This window comes from Pinus tabuliformis, chromosome 8 (genome assembly GCF_031772625.1).
Source record: "Pinus tabuliformis cultivar Carrire ecotype Pingquan chromosome 8, CPIR1, whole genome shotgun sequence".
NCBI lineage: Eukaryota > Viridiplantae > Streptophyta > Pinopsida > Pinales > Pinaceae > Pinus > Pinus tabuliformis.
This window is the reverse complement of record NC_142294.1, coordinates 188,755,642-188,769,076: the sequence shown is the minus strand read 5'-3', so window position 1 is coordinate 188,769,076 and position 13,435 is coordinate 188,755,642.

Genomic DNA, 13,435 nt, shown 5'->3' with positions numbered 1-13,435 from the left:
CCAACGCTATCTCAAATGTAGAATCCGAAGAAGAGGAAGAAGAAGAGAGTACCACTGAAGGGTAGATCGATGACGAAGAAGTTGTGGAACTACAAGGAATGTGGAATTTCATCCTCCCACAAGATGAAGATCAAGAAGCATTTCCAGTTAGCACACGAAGCAAAAATCAACTTGATCCTCCCCAAACTACCCCTAAGCAGAAGGGCACAAGCCCCTCAGCAAAAGATAAAGTCGCAACAAAGAAAACGACCGCTAAAGCGACTCAATCTATCCCATTCCAATCAGATCAAACACCTCCATCAAGAACACTGATAGTGTCAGATGAAATGGAGTACAATAATATTGATGACATGAAAAAGACTAGGGCTAATATCACTCTTTATGAATTGAGCAAATTGAAACATCAACAGAAGATAATGATGAAAGAATTACATGCCGTGCCTACTACATCTTTGCCTACAGCTGTAGCTTCCCACAACATGGGAAGACCTCCAACCAACTCGATCAATAAGGTTGATCCAAATGACATCGCCTTGGTTGGAGGAAGATCAAGGTCTCACACTCCCCCTTTTCTTCTCACTTATGAAATTTTCCATAAAAACGTGCACAATTGTTTGGTAGATTCTGGTGCTTCAACGAATATTTTACCAAAATCAATATGTGCCAAGTTGAATGTTCAACCATAAAAATCCGCAGTGCGCATAGTTCAGCTTGATTGATCTCAAGTCGAAGTGATTGGTGAACTTAATCAAGTGACCATAAGATTGTCATCTAACCCGAAGGTATGTCAGGTTATTGACATTCTAGTAGCTAATATCCCAGAATTCTATGGCTTGATTCTTAGCAAGGATTGGTCCGAAAAACTCCATGGATACTTCTCAACTGACTGGTTGCACATGTGGTTACCCTACAATGGTAAACCGAATCAAATAAAGGTTGAACGAGAGTTACACCAGAAGTACATAGTAATGGAATTGGAGGGAGAAAATGAAGCAATAGCATACAACAGTATTATCATAGGCAATTACTCGGTAGATTCTTTCCTCGGCAATTTCAATGCTCATACATCACCTTACTTAGAACATTCAGTTTTGTCCCAAGTCGAAAATTTTTCCCAAACTGATAATTCAAAGTGTGTTAATTTTTTAGATAAACCTGTAAATACATCTTTGTTTTGGAAATTATATTTTGATGGCTCTAAATCTAACGAAGGAGTAGGAGCAGGATGCGTTCTAATTAGCCCAGAAGGAAATAAGACCATGCTTACGTGCAGACTTGAATTCGATTGCACAAACAATACAGTGGAATATGAGGCCTTGGTGCAAGGCCTATACAAAGAAATCGAGTTGAACGTCAAATACCTTCAAGTCTTCGGAGACTCTGAGATTGTCGTCAAACAGGTACGTAACACCATACATTGCCTATTAGGTCATTTGAAACACTATCAATCTTTAGTACAAGATCTGACTGAGCATTTTATAGCATTCAATATTTCGTCAATCCCAAGACTCCAAAACGCGAGCGCAGACCTTTTAGCTAACGTAGCCTCTAGACTTATTCCCTCCAAAGATTTTAGTCCAGATAGATTCTCAATAGAATTAATCTTTAGACCGTCCATCCCTGACAACATTACAAATTGGAGAGTATTCAATGACGATCCTGATATTTAAATTTCCTCACTTCTGAAGGATCCTACTCCAATCAAATAATTGACGAAGACCATCACGATCGACAAATACAACAAGATAGCACTGATAATGCTATACCTAAATCGGTGGTTAAGTTGGAAGACTTATACGATTTGAAAAGTCGTTTTAAAAGGTCTACCAACTCTAAGCTCTACAGTTCAACTCTGAACTATGAATTAGTAAACCTAGGAACCGATGATAAACCACAAAACGTTAATCTAGGCCACGGCCTAGCCCCTGAAGAAAAACTGGCGTATATTCGTCTTTTGAGACAATACAAAAATGTTTTTGCCTGGAATTACGATGAGATGAAGACATACGACACTTCTATCATTCGACATACTATCCCTATGATTGACAATGAAAAACCTGTCCAACAGAAACTCAGAAAAATCCACCCCAATTTAGAAAATCAGATAAAGACTGAGCTAAATAAGTTATTAAAGGCCAGAATAATTTTCCCCGTCAGACATTCCAAATGGGTCTCCAATATGGTACCCGTTAGAAAGAAAAACGGAGATATTAGAATCTGCATCGATTTTCGGAATCTCAACAAAGCTTGTCAAAAAGACAATTTTCCCCTCCCACCTATGGAGCAGATATTACAGGCAGTAGCAGGCTCAGAACTAATGTCTTTTTTGGATGGATTTTTAGGATACAAACAAGTGCTGGTACATCTCGATGATCAGTTAAAAACCACATTCCGAACTAAATGGGGCACATACACATATCGGAAGATGCCATTTGGTTTAATCAATGCCGGCGCTACATTTCAGAGAGCCATGGACATCGCATTCAAGGGTTTAGTCAATAAATCTGTAGTAATTTATTTGGATGATATAACAGTGTACTCCAAGAAGCGAAGCGACCATCTCAAAGACTTGAAACAAATATTTCAACGATGTTTAAGGTATGGGATTTCACTTAACCCAAAGAAATCTTTTTTCGCATTAAGTGAAGGAAAACTTCTAGGATTCATAGTGTCAAAATCTGGTATTCACATTGAGCCTGACAGAATCAAAGAAATTTCTGAAATATCCCTACCTCATAACAAAAAAGCCATGCAATCTTTCCTTGGTCATATCAATTTTGTGAAGAGATTTGTCCCAGTTTTTTCATGAATTGTTTCTCCTTTGAAAACCATGATTAAAAAGAATTCAAAATTTTAAATGGGGTCAAGATGAGCATGAAGCATTCAACCTGATCAAACAAGCTATCATTAACGCTCCATCTTTAGCAACCCCGAATTTTTCAGAATCTTTTATCTTATACACATTTGCCTCAGAGAAATCATATGCCGCGATTCTAACTCAAGGAAATCAAGAGAAAGGGGAAGCTCCAATCGCATTTTTTAGCTCAAATTTACAAGGTGCTGAACTCAACTATTCAGACGTGGAGAAACAGGTATATGCTATTTTCAAAGCGATCAAATATTTCAGACCTTTCTTACTTAAAGCCCATACTAAGGTCATAGTACCGTTTCCAGCGGTAAGAAATATTCTAATACAGAAGGATGTGGGTGAAAAAAGAGCAAATTGGATCACCGCTTTACAAGAATACAACCTTGAGATCAAACCAGCAAGCATTGTGAGAGGTCAAGGCTTCTGCAAAATGTTGGCTGGAGCATCGCAAATTCCTGAGAATTCATCTGAAGAGGTACAAACGTATGAGGTAAGCCTAAATGACCCAGAATCATTATATGCTGACACCATTTGTTATCTTAAGAACGGGTATGCTCCATCACACCTGGATCACACCAAGAAAAGAGCTCTGAGATTGAAAGCTAAACAATATCGGCTCATAAATGATGTTCTGTTTAAAACGAATTATGATTCTGTTCTTCTTAGGTGTCTTGAGAAAACTGAGGCGGAAAAGGTTTTGCAGGAACTCCATGATGGACCAGCAAGCGGACCCTATGCTGGAGATGCTACTGCACATAAAATCTTACGTGCAGGATATTACTGGCCCACGCTGTTCAAAGACTCACACAGTTACGTGAGGAAATTCTAAGTCTGCCAAACTACTGCAGGGAGACAAAAGAAACCGTCCATGCCACTAGAGCCGGTAAACATCGAGCAACCGTTCAGTCAGTGGGGCTTGGACATAATAGGTGAGATCGTTCCTCACTCTTCTAAGCAGCATAGATACATCCTCACGGCAACAGATTATTTTACTAAATGGGTAGAAGCAGTTCCTCTCAAGACAGCTAATTCTGAAAACATCATTGAATTCATAGATCAATTTATAATCACTAGGTTTGGATTGCCAACGGCTTTAATGTTTGCTAATGCCTCATACTTTTCTGGGAATGCAATGACTGAGTTTGCACTTAAAAGAGGGTTCAAACTGAAATATTCGGCCAACTACTATCCGCAAGGTAATGGATTGGCTGAGTCAACAAATAAAAACCTAATCAGGATTATTAAAAGAATAGTTGACCAGAACCAAAAGAATTGGCACAAAGCTTTGGTAAATGCTTTATGGGCAGATAAAATAACGAAGAAAGCTTCAATCGGCACTTCTCCCTTTAATTTAGTTTATGGGAAAGAAGTGGTTCTTCCAACTCACTTAGTCATCCCCTCTTTGTCTTTAGTACAATACATCGATGAAGTATCTACTTCCTCCTTACAATTAAGACAAATGGAAATAATTAAATTAGAAGAACGACGAGAACAAGCTAAGAAAACCCATGCTCATCACCAAGCGCTAATAAAATCCTCTTTTGACTCAAGCATAATGACCAGAAAAATTTTTCAGATGGGAGATTTAGTGTTGAAATGGGATAAGGCTCACGAAGAAAAGGGCAAACATACAAAATTTCAGAAGATGTGGCTTGGTCCTTTTCAGATCGTAGAAGTCATAGGCCCATCAACGTTTGTGTTGCAAGATTTAGCAGGTAGAAGGGATTCTTTGCCTGTTAATGGACAGATCCTTAAAATATATTTTCCATAGAAGATTATTATTCTATTTTGTAGGATAGTTTTAGTTTTTCTTTTTCTCTCTTATAAATAAAACCAGTTGTAGATGGTTACTACAGGGGTTCATGAAAAAGACACCAATTCTCTATCAGATTTTGAGCTTTTTCGCTTGTACAAGTAGCAAAATTTTTCGAAAAATCTGATATTTATTATTGACAGATAGAGTTAACTTTAGCCTAGATATGATGCTAGTTTCAACTTCAAAAATTTGATGAAAGCAACCTTTGGCAAAAAAATGTTTTATATCAGCACAATGAAGGTATCAATAATAAAATAAATATTCTCTGTAAAACTGCTGTTTTCAAACTCTATTATTGTCATCCAGAGCTTTCTTAAGGAAAAACAATGACTTCCTCCGTGCTAAAGGAAATCGCAACATTCAAAGGAACAATCCGAGAAAACACTATATCTCAAAGAATAAGAGGTCTCATCACGAGCCGGCTTATCATGGTCACAGATATTATAACTTGCTGACTTTGCCAATACTGTCCACCAAAACATGGCAACGACTCAAGATTGTTGCAATCAAAAGACAAGGGGTCTCATCACGAGAGAGCTTGTTCAACAAAAGTCTAAATCAAGTGAATGACTGTGTCATAATTTGGCCACCAAACCAAGACATTGTTCTTTAGAGAATAAAAAAGGAAAAAGTGTCAAAATGGGTTTTTCTCTGAAAAGTTGTAAATAGCCTTAAGCAGGATAAAGGATCATTGCTGGGTAACGGGTAACCCTATCGAGGCTATGGATTCCTGCTAGCAGCAGAGGCTCTACCTACGACAAATGAGCACATTTTAAAAGCCAGGACACAGAGAAGACCTTATTTTATCTTTAAAAGACCAATTAATGGCTGATGTGAATGCAAGGACAAAGCCTGAGGAAGCAAACAATTGGAGTAGAAAAAGGTTGAAACAAAATATCATTGATAGGATAAGGCATAATGTACTCTATCTGTCCATAACAAAATTTAGACTTATGAAAATTTTTCTGCTTTGGAAGTTAAAATTCAATAGAAAAGCAGAGATAATTGGTTCTTCCCAGTGAATCGCCATTGTTGTGGCCACCATCAACCCCCCTCTTTGTTTGGTATTAGCAATAACACCAAGCAAAGGGGGACCCTTAATAAAAAATCCAAAAAACATTTTATGAAAATTTTTGTATTTAACTCCCTAAAACTGTATCGCATCGCGAGAAGACAGTGAAACGTTTTCCTATGAGCATAATAAGCTGCGAAGAAGCAACGCGAAATTCATCGCATCACATACATTATGAAGCGCTCTTAAATGAAAAAACTTAAGGAATCTCCGACGGCCGATATGCGACGTCGCATATCGCAACATCGCGTAAGCAGCACACAATGATTGAATGACGAAGCGCGATCTGCGATCTGTGATCTGCGATGTTGCGATCTGCGATATTGCGATCTGCGATGTTGCGATCTGCGATAAATGCGATTTGTGATAAATGCGATCATGAATTTCTGCGATGACACATCTTGATGACGCGATCCGTGATGCTGCGATGCAAGTCACAGAAATCACCCATCACAAAATTTCCTTGGCGCAGTATTCAAGGAAAGCTGTCCACAGACCAAAATTAGGCGCACGCCTTAAAAAAGGAAGTAATGATTGTACGCCAAAGTAATCAAGAAGGACAGTTTTGTGTTTTTCGAAGAGTCAGTTCGTTATGGGTGTCATGATTATGCATTCATTAGAGCTTAAAGCTTTCATGTCAATCTTTATTATCATTACTCTTTTCCTTTGCGTAAATTGTAAGACAGGAAATAACATAAAGCAATGTGCAGGAAACATCTAAGGAAAAGGGGAAAGCGTCAATGCTCGGAGAACAGAGAAGAGATGCCTTCACAAACGGATGCCGCATGCAACAGGACAACAGATTCCAGAGTATCACTCAACAGATGCTGATGTCTATAGGCCATCCAAAACTCAGAGTCAAAGGCGCACAAAAGCAGCATGTTTACAAAAGATCCTGAAGCTTATGCCCGGTAAAGCAAAAAGAAAAAGGCGCTAAAGAAGGACAACGCACCAGAAAAGCCCGGAACAAAGAACGGAGACAGTGTTCAATGCATAAAATTGTTCAGAGAGCAAAGTCCCTGACTTATTCAGTCATTCGCTAGGCTGGAAACCAAAATAGCAAAAGCAGAATCAGTTTGAGAGAAATTTGGGTTATTACCAAGTATACACGCAGTGAATACACCCAGCCAGAGGAAGATTCTCGAAAATATCTTCTAGTTTACCAGAAAGTGGTGCCAGCGCTTGTTATTTCTATTTTCATAGCTCAAACGAAAGCAGAAGGCGACCAACCGACTCTTCCCAGGAGAATTTTGCATGCTTGCAGCACTAAGGAGCAAATACAGAAATGGTTAGGAATTAGATTCAATTTTTAGAAATAGTTTTGCTTTAGCAGAAGGGCGGTCATTTAAAACCGTATCCTAAATTTATGTAATTAAGTTAATTAGTTAGCAGTATTTAAACCCTTCTCAGGCATTTGGAGAAAGGTCCGGAAATTTGTCAAAAAACTTGTCCTCAGAACATGCACTTTTGCACCCTCGGAGGGGGTTTTTGATGAATGGTTGGATCGAGATTTATTAATGTTTGCATTTGAAATCTGCTACTGATGTTGCACTTCTATACTCTTAGTAGATGTTAGAGAAAGGAGAGATAAATCATTGTTGCTTGAAGCTTATGAGTGGAACCAGTCATAAATGGTACTTTTATCTCTTGACCATTTCTGCTCATATTCCTAAAGTGATATACAGTTTTCAGTTGTTTATATGTTACTGCATGAATGTGTGAGTTACCATTTGGCACTTTGGTATGGTGAAGTCATTCATTTATGTTTGATATATGAATAACTTATTATGCGATATGCTGTTCACAACTGTTTTGCTTAACTTTTTATGCAAAGTGGTTTATCTTAATTGATTTCTATTCTTATGATAGCTGAATGATCTTTATTACCAATTATTGTTTGAAATCTCTTTAGATCGCATAATAGAAGAAATGCACCTCGGGTTAGCGTAGATTAGATGTGTTGTTTCTCATTAGATTACAATAGCATAGAGTTAGTTTAGAAGTTTGAATTAAATTAGCTTTAAGTACTCTTAGTTCAGCATCATCCAACTCTACACACACACACACCCTTAAATTGGGAAACTGGTCCCATTATCCCCAGTCGAACCCGCTATACCAAACAGATAAGGAGCTGCCAACCAAGGTCCGGACCGGGTGGGTATCCCCCTTGTTGTCGACCCGATTTTCGAGGCTTCAACACACTGTCAAAGAAAATTGTGTATAGTTCACCGGGAGGCTAAGATGAGAAGTCTGAAACAACATTGACATACTGTGGGATCTTGCTTAGCCGGGACGCAGATCTACCCAAATTTTTCAGGCAAGGAGTGTGCGAAACAGGGAGGGCAATGGCAGTGAAAACTGTGCAGATTCTTAGGGGAGGTTGGGAGTGAGCTACAGGAGCTTTCTAGCCAAAATTGTGCAGAAATGGGAGGGAGGGTTGCAGGACATTTCTGCATAATTTATGGTTGAGCGGGATGTCGGGCAGCTGGAGGACAACCCAAGAAAATTGCACAGATTTCAAGAGGAGTAGTAGGACAGTTGATAGAGCGACTGGCTGACATATCTATGCAAATTTCGGGAACAGTGCAGTGACAGGAACCTGGTGCCTGTCCCTCATGTCTATGAAATTTCTTCATCCAGTGGAGCGAGGCATGTTGATGGATTCTATGCAATTTTTTGGAGTGAAGCCTGTGGTCACTGCCTGGTCAAACTCCGTGGTTGACCAGTAGGAGGCTTGATAGATTTCCTTGCGGGAAGCGCGGAATGAGATGGCTTCTTGGGTAACTTCTACACTGTTCTGGGTGATAGTAATCCGAGTCCATTCCAAGATTGTGCAGTGCAGACTGCCTGGGAGGTATCCTCAAGGTCTACGCAATTCTAGGTAGTATTACATCATCCCTGAGAGATGGGATTGCACAGTGCAACTTAGTGGAGGTCTGGTCAGTGGAGGGTTGTCTAGTCAACAGATATTTGGAAAAATGACTATGTGTGTCAGCGAGTGAACTCAGGTATGCACGACCTTGCGAACACACACTCAACATGACTCGACAACAAGACACATCGAACCAACAAGACAACATACACTCAGTGTGACTGACCAATAGGTGTGAGATACAAGTGCGACACTTGAGATAGATCATTCAATGACCACGACAAGACTTGTGTTCCATTACATACAACTTCGTGTGTGAGTGCGACAGATGCTTACATATCGAATACACCTTGTACACATGAAGACAGAACATGAAGATACCCAAAACATGATTTCAAGAATAACATAACCATCAACATACCGAAGACGATAGTTGGTCAAACAAGTGAAAAGGAAGCAAGACATGTAGAGGAAACACATGAAATGAATTTTTGTGTTTGTGCACATGCATGTTACTGAGGATTGGATCATATGACAATGACAAGAAATCATGCAAACTCAACTAAGAGGTGCACTTTTAAAGGTTTTCTTTACTTACCATGCTTACACTCGAGATGATCATGCATCTAATGGATTTTGCATGCGGTCCTGAACTTTTTCCATTACTCAGTCTCTTGGTCCTTCTCCTCAACTCCCTGGGAGTGATTTGCGCATGTCTCCTTTTCCTCTTGTCACTGGGCGATGGATCAACGTAGTTTTAGCAAGAAGTGAATGCTGTCGGAATGAGGCCATGGGAGGCCCATCTGCACATTTTCTGCATGCAAGACTAACATGACAACTTGGACAACAGTGCGTAGTTTTGAGGCACACGACATTGCTACAAGATGGGGGTCCTGGGAGGACACCTCTGTGCAGTTTTTGAATGGAGGGAAACTAGACTGCTCTACGCATTTCTAGAGAGAAGTGTTGGATGCCTAACTGCTCTACTCATTTCTGGAGAGTAGTGTTGGTTGGGGTCTCTGCAGGCTGTGAGGTTTTAGCAGGCAAGGGATGAGGCTATATGGTTACAAAAGGAAAGTGCAAAGTTCCAGAAAACTGAATGAGGCTAGGTTTCTTGGGAAATGGCTAAGTGTGAGATTTGTGTCACAGATGTAAACATTGATAAGAGCCGACTATGATCATACACATACACTTAGTGACACAACATAGACCATCCAAAATGCATAAGACATACTTTTATTGATGCAACAACCTTCGTGAAAAGAGTGCTTGAAGTGAGTCTGAAACATTTCGATGTGATGACAACCACTCATATGCACACAATTCCCTGGAAGAAAAATAACATTCCCTTTGCATGAAAAACAAAAACCCCTATGCCCAAAGATGACTCATGCTGCATAAAGATGAGAACACAGACAACTCTTAAGATTAAGGAGGGGATCTTGAAATCATCAGTTTACCAACAAGTGAACGACGATGATTGATTGCAGGAAACAAGGTAGGCTCCGAAATTTTCATGTGAGCCAAAATTTTGGTGAGTGGTTGTAGCCACTACAACACTTTGAAAAGAAATTAATCCTAGTCAAGAACAACAATTTGTAATTTAAATCCTAAGACCATGAATTCAAATAAATAGGTCTAATATACTTTTTAAAAAGGCATGTCCTAATTGGTGTTTATTCTTCCTCAATCATGGATTTAGAGCATAGGGGTGATGATTCAATCCTAATGGAAAAATGGAAATCTTTTTTAGCAAATATGGGCAAGTATATATGTGCTAGAAGAGTGCTACAAAAAGTTACAAGTTTTGCTACAGGAATTTACAGGTTACTACAAGAAGTTACAGGATTTTCTATAGGAAGATATAATTCACCGAATGACTGATAAAATTAAATCCAAAATTGATGAGACATTTTTTTTATTTAATAAGATGTCTTAGGTCTCAATTCCAAGTGGAATCACTGAAAAATATCCATTTTAACACATGCTAAAAAATAGGAGAAAATTACTAGTCTAAAACCTAGAAATTCGAGAACTAGTGAGCTAGTTAATCTATCAAATGCCTAACCTAATCAAGTGAGAATGAAATGGGGTAACTTCTTTTATTAACTTGAATAATTTTGTGATCTAATGAAACTATAATCAACTCAATTGAAGCTCATTAGCATGTTCTAAAAAATTGCAGAAAATTACTACTATTTGCCACAAGGGACTTCCAACAATTTAGATTTCGGAATAAGAAAACTAATCCAAGTAGCTCAATGATTACTAACCTTACAAGTTGTTCCAAGTATTAAATAATGCTTTTGATCCTGCAAAAGAAATTAATTTAACCATTCAACCCATTCCTACAATAAGAAATCATCAATACTAAATGTAGAAATTAAAAAAACAAGAACAAGAGATGCATGTGAATAAGAAGCGAAAAGAAGAAAGGTAAATTATACAAAAGGGCTCTAAGGCTCCTGGGATGGCAAAGCCCAAGGAAACTCATATTCCTATGAAGGAGACCAATATTTAGAAGTTATAAATGGTATCAATCTTCATTATTTCCATCAATACAATTACATCCCTGCAAGAAATGAAAGTGGAGTTGCAAAAATATACGTGGTCTTTACAAGAAGACCAAGAAAAACCATCCTCTAGAGGAAAATTTGAATTGGTTTTTATAAAAAATTAGTAGGAAGCATTCTCCATGAAAGGAGGAAGCTTTCCCCTCCAAAATCCCTCAAATAGTGGATCTGGTTCCCAACACTAGGAATTTTCTTTAAATGACAAGGAACACATTCCTAGATTTTATCAGTCATTGGAGCTCCATAATTTGTGCAATAATTCCATAATATCTTCTTGATTTTTTATCCAATATTGATCTTCCTATAGTAGGGAGAAATTCCCTAAATTATCTCCTCCAAATCTTCATAATCTGCCCAATATTCTCACAATATTCTTTAAAAATAAATAATATTAAGCACAAATATGGAATTATCCATAAACATTCCTAACGGACATATTAAAGTTAAAAATGTATCATCTAATGAAAAAATTGAGATTTAATGTGCTGAAAGGATGGTTAGATGGCCTTAATTTATGTCTAACTTGGAAGCCTATCAATTCCACCATCAGAAATGGTCCACATACCTGCAACAATTCCATTTGAACATAAAATATAATAAGGGTAGTACCAATCATTTCACAAACTTCATTAGCCAGTCCCAAATTGTGAAAAATGAACATTCTTAACTCTTGTGGGCACAAGACCTTTGGATGGCCATATTTATACAACAGTGACTCAAAAAATGTTGCCACATAGTAAATGTTGATGGTAGGCAAATAAGTTCTAGACTTCTACCCCCAAGGTGCACTATAGTGCTACATGGGCCACGTTTATGTTCCTTCAAATGCACATGCCAATTTGATCTAGGAGGCACATTAAAGGTATGGGAGGGAATTTTAGTGTGGACAAAATGGTGGTAGTACTACAAAAATACTTTTATTGGCCAAAAATTCAAAATTCAACAGGTTGTTGACAAGTATATTAGGTCCTACACAACTTGTGCCATTGCCAAATTAGCCATTAATAAGTAAAGCCTATACATTCCTCTGTCTCCTCTTGATTGGCCTTGTGAATCCATCTCGGTGGACTATATGATTGACCTTCCTTCTACCAAGCATGGGAATGATTGTGTGTTTGTGTTCGTTGATCTATTTTCTAAGATGCCCATTTTGACTGCTTATAAGAAGAGTATCACAGCAGAAGCCACATCCAAGCTCTTCTTCGAATAGGTGTGGGTACATTTTGGGATCTCATAAACCATCATATCATATTGGGATAATATATTCCTAAGTGCATTTTTTTTGAGCCTCTGTACATTGTTGGACACCAAGCTCACCAAATCAATTTCCTTTCACCCCTGGAATGATGGTTAGAAAGAGGTCGTCAATAGAATGATTATGAACATTTTGTAGATGTACAAATACAAACACCTATGAACATGGGATGAAAGTATTTCCTATTTTTATCACAGCGACAACAAAGCTATCCATACCTCAAATGGCCACAAATCCTTTCAGGTTGTCTTGGGATTTCAGTCATTTGGTCCCATTGATGTTGCACTACCCCTTCCAACTACATAGGCGGAATTTTCATATGTTAAATATCCAATGGAAAAATGTACCAAGTTTATTTAAAAATTAAATCGCGTCGACCAGCATATCCACGATATCTTGTAGAAATCCAAAACTATGTACAAATAATGCCATTATCAGCAGCAAGTGCCACAGAAGTTTCAAGTGGGAGACAAGGTTTGGTTGCATTTGCAAATGCAGTGCCTTATAGGGTATCATCAAAATCTTTGACCACTTTTCTATGGACCTTGCATCATCACTAAGGTTGTGGGTTACTAAGATTTTAAATTAGGTATCGCCCCCTTCCTTGGCTTACACCTAGTGTTCAATGTGGACCTCCTTCGACCATACTTTCCACCATTGTCGGACACATCAAAAATCACAGACCAGCGAACACTTAATGATCTCAACCCAGATTGAATTAAATAGGAAACAATTTATTAGAACATTAACATGCATATTAAGAGCACTCACCGACAGAGAATATAGTTGTATCGCATTGTCAAAGAACGAAAACTCCTGCAATAAGGAAAGTGGATCACCAGGAACCAATTTCAGCAGAAGTTTACCCATATAATGGAGGCACTCAACATAATGGAGACCATTTTTTCCTAAGTGAGGAGTACTAATCGTTATGGATATTGGTGGCCACCCACCTATTCCACTAGATCACACCATATT